This window comes from Rhinoraja longicauda, unplaced genomic scaffold (genome assembly GCF_053455715.1).
Source record: "Rhinoraja longicauda isolate Sanriku21f unplaced genomic scaffold, sRhiLon1.1 Scf001031, whole genome shotgun sequence".
NCBI lineage: Eukaryota > Metazoa > Chordata > Chondrichthyes > Rajiformes > Arhynchobatidae > Rhinoraja > Rhinoraja longicauda.
In genome coordinates this window covers 4,228-10,367 of record NW_027602247.1, presented here as the reverse complement: position 1 = coordinate 10,367, position 6,140 = coordinate 4,228, and positions in this window count along the sequence as shown.

The following is a 6,140-nucleotide window of genomic DNA, read 5'->3' as shown; positions in this document are numbered from 1 at the left end:
GAGAGTGAGAGGGAGCCGCGGCTTGAGCAGGTTGCCACCCACTGAAACCAGAGGGGCAGCTTCCTGTCCCGGCCCCCAGCCCAGATTTCAATTCCCCAAAAGGTGTTTGTCTCCACAACACGCGGCGGGTGAGGGGCAATGATGAGATCCAGATTAAAGATCGATCTCACTCTGCTCCATCCACTCATTGCAATGCTGAACACTTTGTGGAGCAAGAGGACACTCAGATACCCCAGTGAGGGGCTGAGTTAAAAGTCGGTGTACAGATATCCCCCTGAGAGGGAGAGAGACTGGGACTCCAGGCAATGTACAGATACCCCCGTGAGAGAGAGAGAGAGACTGGGACACCTGTCAATGTAGATATCCCCTTATGAGAGCGGGGCCAAGGCTCACCGGTCAGTGTACAGATATCCCCCTGAGAGAGACTGGGACACCAGAGAGAGACAGATACCCCCCTGAGAGAGAGGGACAGAGAGACCGGTCACCTGTACAGATACCCCCCTGAGAGAGAGAGAGACTGGGACACCAGTCAATGTACAGATACCCCCCTGAGAGAGAGGGACTGAGAGACACAGATCAGTATTCAGATATCGCCCTGAGAGTGGGACTGAGATGCACGGGTCAGTGTACAGATATCCTGGTGAGAGTGAGGGACTGAGAGACACCATCAGTGTATAGATACTTGCCCCCTGAGAGAGAGGGACTGAGAGACACCAGTTAGTGCAGATGTCCACATCAACGAGAGGACAGGGAGACGCTGGTCAGTTTGAGTTGTTAATTGTCACATGTACCGAGGTCCAGTGAAAAACTTTAGTTGCATGTTAACCAGACAACACACAGACAATACATGATTACAATCGAGCCATCCACAGTGAACATATACATGATGCTGGGAATAACGTGAATAAAGTTCAGTGCAAGGTAAAGCCAGTAAATTCCGATCAAAGATAGTCCGAGGGTCTCCAATGAGGTAGATAGTGGTTCATGATTGCAGTCTGGTTATGGTAGGATGGTTCAGTTGTCAGATAACAGCTGGGAAGAAACTGTCCCTGAACCTGGAGGTGTGTGTTTTCACACTTCTCCACATTATGCCCGATGGGAGAGAGGAGAAGTGGGAGTGGGCAGGGTGAGACTTGTCCTTGATTATTCTGCTGGCCTTGCTCAGGCAGTGTGAGGTATAAATGGAGTCAATGGAAGTGAGGTGGGTTTGTGTGATGGTCTGGGCTGCGTCCACAATTTGCTGCAATTTCTTGGCAAGTAATGTAAAAGTAAACCCCAAGGGGTTCTACAGATATGTCAATAGCAAAAGGATAGCGAGGGATAAAATTGGTCCATTAGAGAGTCAGAGTGGACAGCTATGTGCTGAGCCGGAAGAAATGGGGGAGATATTAAACAATTTCTTTTCTTCGGTATTCACCGAGGAGAAGGATATTGAATTATGTGAGGTAAGCGAAACAAGTAGAGTAGTGATGGAAATTATGAGGATTAAAGAAGAGGAGGTACGGACACTTTTGAAAAATATAAAAGTGGATAAGTCTCCAGGTCCTGATAGGATATTCCCTAGGACATTGAGGGAAGTTAGTGCAGAAATAGCAGGGGCTATGACGGAAATATTTCAAACGTCATTAGAAACGGGGATGGTGCCGGAAGATTGGCATGTTGTGCCTTTCTTTAAAAAAGGTTCTAAAAGTAAACCTAGCAATTATAGACCTGTTAGTTTGACGTCTGTGGTGGGAAAATCAATGGAAAAGATACTTAGGGACAATATATATAATTATTTGGATAAACAAGGCCTGATTAGAAACAGTCAACATGGATTTGTGCCTGGAAGGTCATGTTTGACTAATCTTCTTGAATTTTTTGAAGAGGTTACCAGGGAAATTGATAAGGGCAAGGCTGTGGATGTTGTCTATATGGACTTCAGTAAGGCATTTGACAAGGTTCCACATGGAAGGTTGATTAAGAAGGTTAAATCGTTGGGTATTAATAGTGAGGTTGCAAGATGGATTCAACAATGGCTGAATGGGAGATACCAGAGGGTAATGATTGACAATTGTATGTCAGGTTGGAGGCCAGTGTCTAGTGGAGTACCCCAAGGATCTGTGTTGGGTCCACTGTTGTTTGTCATTTACATTAATGATCTGGATGATGGTGTGGCAAATTGGATTAGTAAATATGCAGATGATACTAAGATAGGTGGTGTAGTTAATAATGAAGTAGAGTTTCAAAGTCTACAGAGAGACTTGGGCCTTTTGGAAGGGTGGGCTGAAAGATGGCAGATGGAGTTTAATGCTGATAAGTGTGAGGTGCTGCATTTTGGTAGGACAAATCAAAATAGAACGTACAGGGTAAATGGTAGGGAATTGAGGAATGCAGTGGAACAGAGGGATCTGGGAATAACTGTGCATTGTTCCCTAAAGGTGGAATCTCATGTGGATAGGGTGGTGAAGAAGGCGTTTGGTATGCTTGCCTTTATAAATCAGAGCATCGAGTATAGAAGTTGGGATGTAATGTTAAAATTGTACAGGGCATTGGTGAGGCCGAATCTGGAGTATGGTGTGCAGTTCTGGTCGCCAAATTATAGGAAGGATGTCGACAAAATGGAGAGGGTACAGAGGCGATTTACTAGAATGTTGCCTGGGTTTCAGCACTTAAGCTACAGAGAGAGGTTGAGCAGGTTGGGTCTTTATTCTTTGGAGCGTAGAAGGTTGAGGGGGGACTAGATAGAGGTTTTTTAAATTTTGAGAGGGACGGACAGAGTTGACGTGGGTAGGCTTTTCCCTTTGAGAGTGGGGAAGATTCCAACAAGGGGACATAGCTTCAGAATTGAGGGACAAAAGTTTAGGGGTAACATGAGGGGTAACTTCTTTACTCAGAGGGTGGTGGCTGTATGGAATGGGCTTCCGGTGGAAGTGGTGGAGGCAGGCTCGATTTTATTATTTAAGAGTAAATTGGATAGGTATATGGATAAGAGGGGATTAGAGGGTTATGGTCTGAGTGCAGGTAGATGAGACTAGGTCAGGGAGAGTGGTCGGCGTGGACTGGTAGGGCCGAACGGGCCTGTTTCCGTGCTGTAGTTGTTATATGGTTATATGGTTATATGCTGTGATGCTTGCAGATAAAATGCTTTCTACGGTGCAGAGCACCAGTGTTGAGGATTATCGCAGAGGATAATTTGTCCCCTATCCTCACTGATTGGGGTCCGTTGGTCAGGAAGTCCAAATTTGAACTTGAGGATGTATTGTGGATGCAGCCCAGACTATCACACGAACCAACCTGTTTAGGAAGGAACTGCAGATGCCGGTTTAAACCGAAGGTAGACACAAAATGTTGGAGTCATTCAGCAGGACAGGCAGCGTCTCTGGAGAGAAGGAATGCGTGACGCTTCAGGTCGAGACCTTTCTTCAGACTTTCAGACAGTCTGAACAAGTGTCTCAACCCGAAACGTCACACAAACCAACCTCCCTTCTATTGACTCCATTTATACCTCACGCTGCCTCGGCAAGGCCAGCAGCATAATCAAGGATGAGTCGCACACTGGCCACTCCCTCTTCTCCCTTCTCCCATCAGGCAAAAGGTATGGAAGTGTGAAAACGCAGACCAACAGATTCAGGGACAGGTTCTTCCCAGCTGTTATAGAAACATAGAAATTGGATGCCGGATTAGGCCAATCGACCCTTTGAGCCAGCACCGCCATTCAATATAATATGGATGATTATCCAGAATCAGTACCCTGTTCCTGCTTTCACCCCATATCCCTTGATTCTGTTAGCCCGAAGAGCAAAATCTAACTCTCTCTTGAATACATCCAGTGAATTGACCTCCACTGCCTTCTGTGGCAGTGAATTCCACAAATTCACAACTCTCTGGCTGAAAAAGCATTTCCTCATCTCACTCCTAAATGGCCTACCCCTTCTTCTTAAACTGTGTCCCCAGGTTCTGGACTTCCCCCAACATGGGAAACATTTTTCCTGCATCTAGCCTGTCCATTCCCTTAAGATTTGTTTATGTTTCTATAAGATCCGGTCTGATCCTTCTAAATTCCAGTGAATATAAGCCCAGTCGATCCATTCTTTCATCATATGTCAGTCCCGCCATCCTAGGAATTAACCTGGTGAACCTACACTGCACTCACTCAATAGCAAGAATGTCCTTCCTCAAATTAGGAGACCAAAACGGCACACAATATTCCAGGTGCGGTCTTACCGGGGCCCTGTACAACTGCAGTAGGACCTCCTTGCTCCTATACTCAAATCCTCTCGCTATGAAGGCCAACATGCCATTAGCTTTCTTCACTGCCTGCTGGTCCTGCATGGTTACTTTCAGTGATTGATGTACAAGGACATTCAGATCTCATTGCACCTCACCTTTTCCTAATCTGATACCATTCAGATAATAATCTGCCTTCTCCGGTGCTTGCCACCAAAGTGGATAACCTCACATTTATCCACATTATACTACATCTGCCATGCATCTGCCCACTCACCCAACCTATTGAAGTCACCCTGCAGCCTCAAGCATCCTCCTCGCAGCTCACATTTATGTTACATTTAATTCCTTTGTATAAATCGTTAATATATATTGTAAATAACTGGGGTCCCAGCACTGAGCCATGCAGCAGTTCTCTATTCATGTCAATACCCTACCCCCAATACCATGTGCTGTAATTTTGCACACTAATCTCTTGTTTGGCACTTTGCCAAAGGCTTTTTGAAAGTCCAGATACACCTGGCTCTCCTTTATTCATTCTACTTGTTACGTCCTCAAAAAATTCCAGATTAATCAAACATGATTTCCCTTTTGTAAATCCTTGCTGACTTTGACCAATCCTGTCACTGTTGCTATTACATCTTTAATAATTGACTCAAACATCTTCCCCACTAAGGGGAAGGCTAACATCCCTAATTTCCCATTTTCTCTCTCCCTCCTTTCTTAAAAAGTGGGGTTTCATTAGCTACCCTCCAGTCCACAGGATCTGATCCAGAGTATATAGAACATTGGAAAATGATCAAATTGTATCCACGATTTCTAGGGCCACCTCCTTGAGTACTCTGGGATGCAGACCATCAGGCCCTGGGGATTATCTGCCTTCAGTCAACAGTTTACGGTTCTATTTCATGACTCATGTCAATTTCCTTCAGTTCCTCTGTCACGCTAGATACTCGGTCCCCTAGTATTTCTGGGAGATTGTTTGTGTTTTCCTTAGCGAAGACAGAACCAAAGTACTTGTTTAACTGGTCTGCCATTTCCTTGTTTCCCATTATAAATTCATCTGTTTCTAACTGAAAGTGACCTACATTTGTTTTCACTAATCTTTCCTCTCACATATCTAAAGAAGCTTTTGCAGTCCGTTTTTATATTCCCCACAAGCTTTCTTTCATGCTCTATTTCGCCCCTCTTAATTAACCCCTTTGTCCTCCTCTGTTGAATTCTAAATAGACAATAGACAATAGGTGCAAGAGTAGGCCATTCGGTGCTTTGAGCCAGCACCGCCATTCAATGTGATCATGGCTGATCATTCTCAATCAGTACCCTGTTCCTGCCTTCTCCCTGACTCCACTATCCTTAAGAGCTCTATCTAGCTCTCTCTTGAAAGCATTCAGAGAATTGGCCTCCACTGCCTTCTGAGGCAGAGAATTCCACAGATTTACAACTCTGACTGAAAAAGTTTTTCCTCATCTCCGTTCTAAATAGCCTACCCCTTATTCTTGGGTCTCTTGATCCAAGTTTTCAAGAACAGGAAGTGCAACACTAAGAGAAGCAGTTGTACTGAGAAACGGGAGGCTGCCCAGTCAAGGGGGCAGTCAAGTGCTGTTGCACGGGTCAATGGCAGGAAATCCCAGGGAGAGACGTTCTGTGGAGAATCTGTTCCTTCTTCAGAATGGTCTTACAACAGTTCTAAATCATACACCTCCAACAGACATGGAGCAACAAACACAGCTCAATCCAATTCCCATGGCAGCTAAACAGGTGTCCTGTTACCGTTTCGACTTTACTTTCACCATTGCCATTTGTCCTTTTACAGGAACTTGGGACAGTTAATGGAGATGTCTTGAGGACAGTCCGTATTATGGACATGGAGGTGTTCGATGTCATAAGGCGTATGACAGTAGATAAAGCCTATGAAGATTGGACAAAAC